The following is an 8,566-nucleotide window of genomic DNA, read 5'->3' as shown; positions in this document are numbered from 1 at the left end:
ATTGGTCTAGCCTGGCTGATGAGGGGTGTTACCCTGAAACCGGTCCCAGGATGCTTGTTTCCGGTCCAGGGACGACCTGGCTTGGCAGTTCGGGCTGCACTGTTCCCATGAGAAGCAAGGTCAAGACTGATTTGCATATGATGGGGTCTAAACTGGGGTGGCATGGTGAGCAAAAGAACAATGGATTTAACCCAGATCTCTTGACTCGGGGGTGAATGTTTGACTTGTTCCGCATTCCGTCCATCATTTGTATGCCTAAAGGACTAATTTGTACCTATGAGTTTAGGAAAAGAACATCTGGTGTGCCAGAATCTGAAAGTTTGGGGCACCGGGCTACACAGCCAAATAAATCTTAAGCATGCGTCCACTGTTGACCTGGCTGCATTTATAAAATGCATATATTCAAATTTCCGATTACTGCTCAGTTTGTTATTGCAATACATTTGGTATCAGTGTCTGTGGCACTCCAGTGATGGAACGCATGCCAACCAGCCTGGTGAAGGGTAAAGATAACTTTTTGGTGGTATAGCTGCTTGTTTTGCAATACAGGGAAAAGGACTACAGGGAAGTGACCTGCCTTCCCAGGTTGAAGGCCCCACTGCCTCAGTAGTAATAGTTAATTATCCACAATGCATCAGTGTATCTAATGTTTCTTTTCTTATCGACCTCTTGCTTATCCAAGGAGCTTTTGTTGGTGCTTGACTTAAAGGGGGGCTGGAGGGAATGGGAGTTCTTATAGCTCGAGGGTTCCAAATGGGGATCTAGTCAGATGTCCTATTCCACTGGCTTCCAAACACGATTTGCCACTAATATCACACGTGCTGAGTGATCAAATGATCATTGATAGTTGTATGTTGCAGCAATCATGAACAGATATTTGTGATGATTACGCATGGAGACAATTGTCATGCATAGCTTAAAATCGAATTAAGGGGGCCTGAATTTACAAGCGGACCCACCAGCCTCGATTAATCAACCATAACCTCCGATGGCTTCCATAAATCCAGCCTCTCTTTCCTTGTAGCTGTGGGAACTTGGAATGTGAGGCACCCTGATGCAGCCTGACTCCCCACATTAATGGTACTTTCCTTCCCTGCTGTGGCAGCAGGTAAGAGGTGGTCTGACAGAAGGGAGGGGGCTGCGTGGGCAAAGTGAGATTAAATCTCAAATATTTCAAGCTGATGTTTGGGGGAAAAATTGATGTTCTGAAAAAGGCTTGCTGATGGAGTAGAACATGTGCTAATTGTGCGAAAATAGCAAACTTAAAATTGGGTAAACAATACTTGTATTTCAGACGATAGCAATCCGATTTGGAGGCAAAATAAGCGAACCTCCACAACATTTCAGGAGAACATCTGTCTGTGTCTTCTTGTTGGACTTGAGACTCTCGATTGTTCCCCGGCGAGGCAGACATGTACTTGCTGTTTTGCCTGTTATTTTATTATTCATGCAGATGGGTTTAGTCAGTACGATGTAGGACGCATGCATGTGGTGTCTGCGACCTGAGCCTGAAGTACACGTCCCCGAGTGGTGCGGCTGGTGTGTGAGTTCTGTTATTGAATCCCTACAACCAGAACGATTACAGTTTGTCCACTTTATAGGGACTATGACATGAAAGCTTTTCCGTTCGTACTGGTCGCTGTACCTGGGGAGCTTTTCCGACATGTTTCAGACTTTTCTTGTCAGGAGAATTAAGTGTATATATATCCGATCAAAAATAAAGATATACATAAAAACCTTTTTTCGTCCACTAGATGTCGCTCTAAGCTGATGAAAAGGTGTTATTGCTTGAGCCCTGCTGAGCGGAGTGGAGTGGGAGAAAAACTGCGATAATTACAAAATTAGTCTGCAACACCGAAGAAGCCCCCGAGCTCACCACTAGAAAGAAATCCTTCCTCAGTTTGGAATTCTAGCATTGCGTCCTTGCTGGCTGGAAGACTGTGTCGATTCATTTATGAACACAGGAACTAGTCCTACAGGAGTTTTCTTTGATGTGCTCTGAAACGCCTTTGTGAATTTGCCCCGAATCCACATCAATAAAAGTGCAAAGAGTGCACGGTCCTTTCTATTTGTATTAATTGTATATGAATATTCCATGAAATGTCCAATTGTATTCCTATGTTCGATGTTCTGTGGCCAGTTTGCAGAGGCTTGTGATAGCACTACTGTCAGACCCCATTGAAGGGAACCAGAGGGCAGGCAGGAGCTGCTAGGCCACAACCGTGGTGGTTGGGGTCGCTTAGCTCTGGTGTCCTGTAACCCGTCCCACTATGGCTGTGCACACTGGGCCACAGGCACACTCCTGTTCTCTAGTCTCAGGGTAGCGAGGGTGAGCAGTGAAAGGCTTCTCAGGGAGCCAGCGTGAGATCCGGAACTCAAGCAGTCTAACAAACTGTAGAGTTGCGCTCTAGTCTCGGTACGTTGCGTAACTACGCAACGTGCAGAGACGCCCAGTCCCGAGCGATTGCGCAGAGCGACCGCGAGCCCGGCAGAGTGAAGACGCTCGGCGCTCTCCCGCGCACATTGTAATTTAAATAAAGCAAGCCTTCCCCGAACTCCCTGAGTCTGTCTCCTCATTGCATGAGGCAATTACTAACATTACAGTGGCGACGAGGAGTGTGATTACCCACAGTGCACAACCAGAAAAAAAATGAAAAAAACGGAGGAGCAGCACAAGGCAAGGGGGAACAACTCCACACAGGCCCAACCGAAAGGGGGACAACACGAAAAGTGGAGCTGGAAGTCGCAGGGAGAGTGCGGCAGAAGCACGAAGAAGCAGTAAGCCACCCACCACGTGCACCGGGGCCGGAAACTGCGGCAGCTTGGCGGAGCAGCACAGAAGGGGGTTGATAGCGCTCCACAGAGGCCCTGGCGGAACTAGAAGACCACAGAGAAGGGGGAGCAGGAGAACCCCGACCGAATCCGACGGCAGGTGGGAGTGCTGGTGCACCAGGCAGCCCAAGAGGCCAGGGAGCGGAACCGGAAGAGCAGGCCAGAATGAGTGCACAGGCGTCATCGCTCACAGCGCCGATCCCGTTCTTGCCCAAACCAGGTGAACCCCTGATGAAATGGGAAGACTGGAGGGAATATTTCAAGAATTACCTCAAGGCCCTGGAAGATGAAAATGGGGAAGCCTTCCCCAGTGCAAGGAGGAAGAGGATACTCTTGCACAACCTAGGCCCAGAAGGGATAAGAGTATTCACTAACCTAGTGCCCACAACTAGGCCACAAGCGGACGTTGACGTCTTTAAGCATGCCATAGAAGATCTAGACAATCACTACCGTCCCGCGGTGTGTGTCTCCATTGATCGCTACAACTTCCAGCAAAGGAAGCAAGAAGCGGGTGAGTCCATAGACGACTACGTCGCAGCTGTGAGAAGGTTGGCAATAACGTGCAAGTACGGGGCCCTCCAGGACAATTTTATAAAAGATCAAATCGTAATGCACACGACCAATAAGACTGTACAGGATAAATTATGGGCACACGGTGAAGCGACGCTGAAGGAGGTCATAGCGATGGTAAAGAAAGCAGAGTTGTCGAAACGATGTGCCGAAGCAGCAAAGAGAGAGACCGCCCAGAGGACCATGGTGAACAGAGTGGAAGACTCGGAACCCTCAGGAAGGAACAGAACGGCACCTGGAGAAAGTAAAGGAGCAAACAGATGGGCAGGAAAACCCGAACAGACAGGAAAACAGACAATGGAGAGCAAGAATGCGTGCTACAGGTGCGGAAGCCCGATGCACTCAGCCCAAGATAAACGCTGCCCTGCGTTCAGGGCGAAATGCATGTTCTGTGGCCTCATGGGTCACTATGAAAAGGTGTGTCGCAGGAAGGTGAAGAGACCGGTGGTGAACTATGTGGCACAAGACCAGCCAGAAGGAGAAGAGGAGGAGCTGGAAGAAGACGACCTTGTGTTGTGCATAGAGGAGCAAGTGTTGGGAATAGACAGCAAACGTTCTCGTAAACCACAATGCGACATGCTGATAGGAGGAGTGAAAATCAAGATTGTAATAGACTCAGGATCCCCCTACACTATAGTCCAAAGATCAGTGTGGGAGGAAGAGTTCGAGCCCAGCCTAGGACCCAGGTTAGAACCTCCAGACATACGGCCGGTATCGTACACAAGCACGCCCATCCCCATGGTGGGGTATAGGACGCTAATGTTCGAATTCAGAGGAAGAACAGCGGAGTGCAAGCTGTACGTGGCGGAGAAGGGTCCATCAGTGTTAGGGTGGATGGATCAAGGCGACCTGGGGATAAAACTGGACCCGGGAGGAGACATACAAGTGTTGATGACAGGCCAGGAGTGCTGGCCGGACCTGGAGAAGATGAAAAAAGACTTCCCAAAGGTGTTCGGAGGGAAAGTCGGCAAACTGGAGAAGTTCACACACAAAATCCTGCTCAAGGAGAACTCCAAACCAGTGTCCCACAAGGTGAGGAATCTTCCCCTAGCAGTAAAAGAAGCGGTGCAACAGGAACTGCGTAGGCTGGAAGATCAGGGAATAATCGAACCCATAGACAGCTCGGAGTGGCTGGCGCCATTGGTCGTGGCAAGAAAGCCTAATGGCAAGGTGCGTCTGTGCGTGGACCTTCGAGAACTGAATAAGTGCCTGATTGTGGAGAAATTCCCGCTGCCTCGCATAGAAGCAATGCTGGCCAAAACAAAGGGAGTGAAGTGGTTCTCCACCATTGACCTCACGTCCGCCTATCACCAAATAGATCTGCACCCAACGAGCCGGAAGCTAACATCCTTCATAACGCCGTTTGGATGCTATCAATTCCGCAGGATGCCCTTTGGTCTCGCCTCGGCCGCAGCGGTGTTCCAAAAGTTAATGCACCGCCTGTTTAAGGACATCAAGGGCATCCAGTACTTTCAGGATGACATTTTGGTGATGGGGATGGACCAGGGAGACCATGACAGGAAATTGAATAAGGTGCTGGGTGTACTACAAAAGAATGGCTTGACGGCAGAATGGGAGAAATGTCGGCTGGGGATGACATCAGTCACGTACCTTGGGCACGAGATAGGAGGACACGGAATCACGACGAAAAGAGAGAACGTGAAGGCCATCTGCGACGCCAGGGCTCCCAATAACAAAGAAGAAGTGAGATCCTTCCTGGGGATGGCCGAGTACTACAGTAAATTCGTCCAGCACTTTGCCACAAAAACACATTAACTGAGGCAGCTGTTAAGAGACAAGACAGCGTTCAAGTGGAATGAAAATGCACAGAAGGAATTTGAAGAGTTAAAAAGGGAAATAAGTCAGGCGGTACCTCTACAAGGATATGATCCCCTGGGTCAGACCATACTGACGACAGACGCTAGTAAGAAAGGACTGGGAGCAGTCCTAGCGCAGGAGAGAGCAGACGGAACGGTGGAGACCCTCAGCTTTGCCTCCAGAGCTTTATCTCCCACAGAACAGAAATTTAGCGTTATTGAGAAGGAAATGCTGGTGACAGTATGGGCCATGGGGACGTTCCGGCAATTCCTGTGGGGCACGAGATTTCGACTGCAGACAGACCACAAGCCCATGGTCAAAGTTCTTACCTCGTGCGGACATGCGACCGCCACGCCTCACATAGCCAAAATGACATTGAAGCTACTGGAGTACCGGTATGATGTAGAATATATACCAGGGACACGCAACAAGGTAGCTGATTACCTAAGTAGAGCCTCGGCCATGGAAGAAGCTCCTAGCCCTGCAGCAGGGAATGAAGAGATGATAGCAGTCATGGAGGACTCAGAAAGGGTGATTAGCAAGCAAGAATGGACCCAAGCGTATGACAGAGACGCAGAAATTTGTGAAGTCAAGGAGTATGTAATCAGCGGGTGGCCCGAAAAGAAAAGGTTAAAGGAGGTGCTACAGAAGTTTTATGAAGTCCGTGAGGAGCTATCGGTGAGTGATTCGGGAATCTTCCTGTACCGAGGAGACAAGGTGGTGCCTCCTACGAGATTGATCCAGCACCTATTGGCCCAGTTACATGAGGGACACCTCGGCATAGTGAAAACCAAAATCAGAGTGAAGCAAATGTACTGGTGGCCTGGGATGGACATGCAGGTGGAAAGGCACGTGAGAGACTGTGATCAGTGCCAAGGAGCTGACAACATTCTGAAACCCCTAAGGCCAGCTTTGGGAAAATTCGACCAACCTCGCAATCCGTGGGAAGACGTCTCGGTAGACATTCTGGGACCCGTCTTGGACAACCAAGGAATGCCGAAATATGTATGTGTCCTGGTGGACAAATACTCCAAGTGGCCTGAAGTTCACATACAAGAAGAAATGGACTCTGAAACGGTGATAAAGTTTCTTACCTCGGTTTTCCTGGGAGAAGGTATCCCGAGAACAATCCTGAGTGACAACGGCCCGCAATTCACCTCCGAGAAGTGGCACAGGTATATGGAAAGGAATGGGATTAAAACTAAGCACACTTCCATATACCACCCTTCGAGCAACGGGCAGGTAGAAAGATTCAACCGGGTCATCATGGGGTCCATCCAAGTGGCCATCATGAAGGGCAAGGACTGGGAGAAGGAAATCATGAGAATGATCTGGGCATACCGGATTACCCCCACTTCAACAGGGTACAGCCCATTCCAAATCCTGAGAGGCAGGCACCCCTTCACCAAAGACAATGTGGTTTGGAGGGAAAAGACCATCACCAGCAAATGGTCTCCAGCCGTTGTACAACATAACCTGGAGAAGGCTCAGAAAGTATATACTGAACATTACAATCGGAGAAGAAATGTGAAAGAGGCAGCCCTTGAAAGAGGGGAGTGGGTGAGAGTCAAACTGGCGGTGCTGAGAAAGAAAGGAGAGAGCAAGTATAGCCTGCCTCTACAAGTGGAAGTATATGACAGAGCGGCGTTACTCAGCGACGGGAATGTGTGGTCCCAGGACCGCATGGCAAAGATCAACAAGATCCTACAGTGGCCTATGGAGGAAGGAAGTGCCCTACAAAATCAAGGAGCAGAAGGAAGTGAAGGAGTCACTGCAACCGATGAAGAAAGTCGAAGAGAAGAGGGATCTTGCGAGGAAGGGAGAGATCAAGAGATGCCCGTGGTAGAGGAAACGCAGAGAGAAAAGATGGCGACTCCGAAAAGAGCAGAGCAGAGTCCCCAGGGAGATAGTAGGGTGAGCCCTGCCGAGGGTTGCACCCGAGAAGTCTCCACCCCGGTAAGACGCACACGCGCGCGTAGAGTGGTGGTCAGACCCAATCACTTCAGAGACTTTGAACTGGGGGATGCTAAACCCCTGTGGACTCTGAGGACTCAGAGGACTCTTTTGTGTATGTATAGAAAGGGTAGATATGTAGAGTTGCGCTCTAGTCTCGGTACGTTGCGTAACTACGCAACGTGCAGAGACGCCCAGTCCCGAGCGATTGCGCATGCGCAGAGCGACCGCGAGCCCGGCAGAGTGAAGATGCTCGGCGCTCTCCCGCGCACATTGTAATTTAAATAAAGCAAGCCTTACCTGAACTCCCTGAGTCTGTCTCCTCATTGCATGAGGCAATTACTAACATTACACAACCGACACAATAATAAACTGTTTAGTCCTATGTTTGCATTATTTCACAGCAAAACCAAAAATACTCCATATATTAATGGGGCTTCAGCTACAGGGTTCTAGAAAACACAATACCATGCTGTAGCTGGAATCTCACACCAGACTGTAGAGTTCGAGCAGCAATTATAAATATCATAAGCAGGAATCTGGCACAGGCAGCGCAAGCAAGGACTCTGTGGGTCAGTTAGTACTTTATCTGTAGGTCAGTTAGTACTGTATCTTGATCAACCAGTACTCAGTGTCACTCGTTAATCTCTGTATGGCACAGAATTATTTATCTCTGTGCAAGACACAGTCTTTTGGTTTCTAAAGGCACAGTCTTGGCTTTTAAAGGCACAGTCTTGGTTTCTAAAGACACAGTCTTGGTTTCTAAAGACACAGTCTTGGTTTATAAAGGCAGTCTTAGTTTCTAAAGGCACAGTCTTGGTTTCTAAAGGCACAGTCTTGGTTTCTAAAGACAGTCTTTTGGTTTCTAAAGCCACAGTCTTGGTTTCTAAAGACACAGTCTTTTGGTTTCTAAAGGCACAGTCTTGGTTTCTAAAGGCACAGTCTTGGTTTCTAAAGGCACAGTCTTGGTTTCTAAAGACAGTCTTTTGGTTTCAAAAGGCACAGTCTTGGTTTCTAAAGGCACAGTCTTGGTTTCTAAAGAACAGTCTTGGTTTCTAAAGACACAGTCTTGGTTTCTAAAGACAGTCTTTCGGTTTCTAAAGGCACAGTCTTGGTTTCTAACGACACAGTCTTGGTTTCTAAAGACACAGTCTTGGTTTCTAAAGACACAGTATTGGTTTCTAAAGACAGTCTTTTGGTTTCTAAAGCCACAGTCTTGGTTTCTAAAGACACAGTCTTGGTTTCTAAAGACACAGTCTTGGTTTCTAAAGCCACAGTCTTGGTTTCTAAAGACATAGTCTTTTGGTTTCTAAAGACACAGTCTTGGTTTCTAAAGGAACAGTCTTGGTTTCTAAAGGCACAGTCTTGGTTTCTAAAGGCACAGTCTTGGTTT

Source organism: Lissotriton helveticus, chromosome 6 (assembly GCF_964261635.1).
Source record: "Lissotriton helveticus chromosome 6, aLisHel1.1, whole genome shotgun sequence".
NCBI classification, from domain to species: domain Eukaryota; kingdom Metazoa; phylum Chordata; class Amphibia; order Caudata; family Salamandridae; genus Lissotriton; species Lissotriton helveticus.
This window is presented reverse-complemented; position numbering follows the sequence as displayed.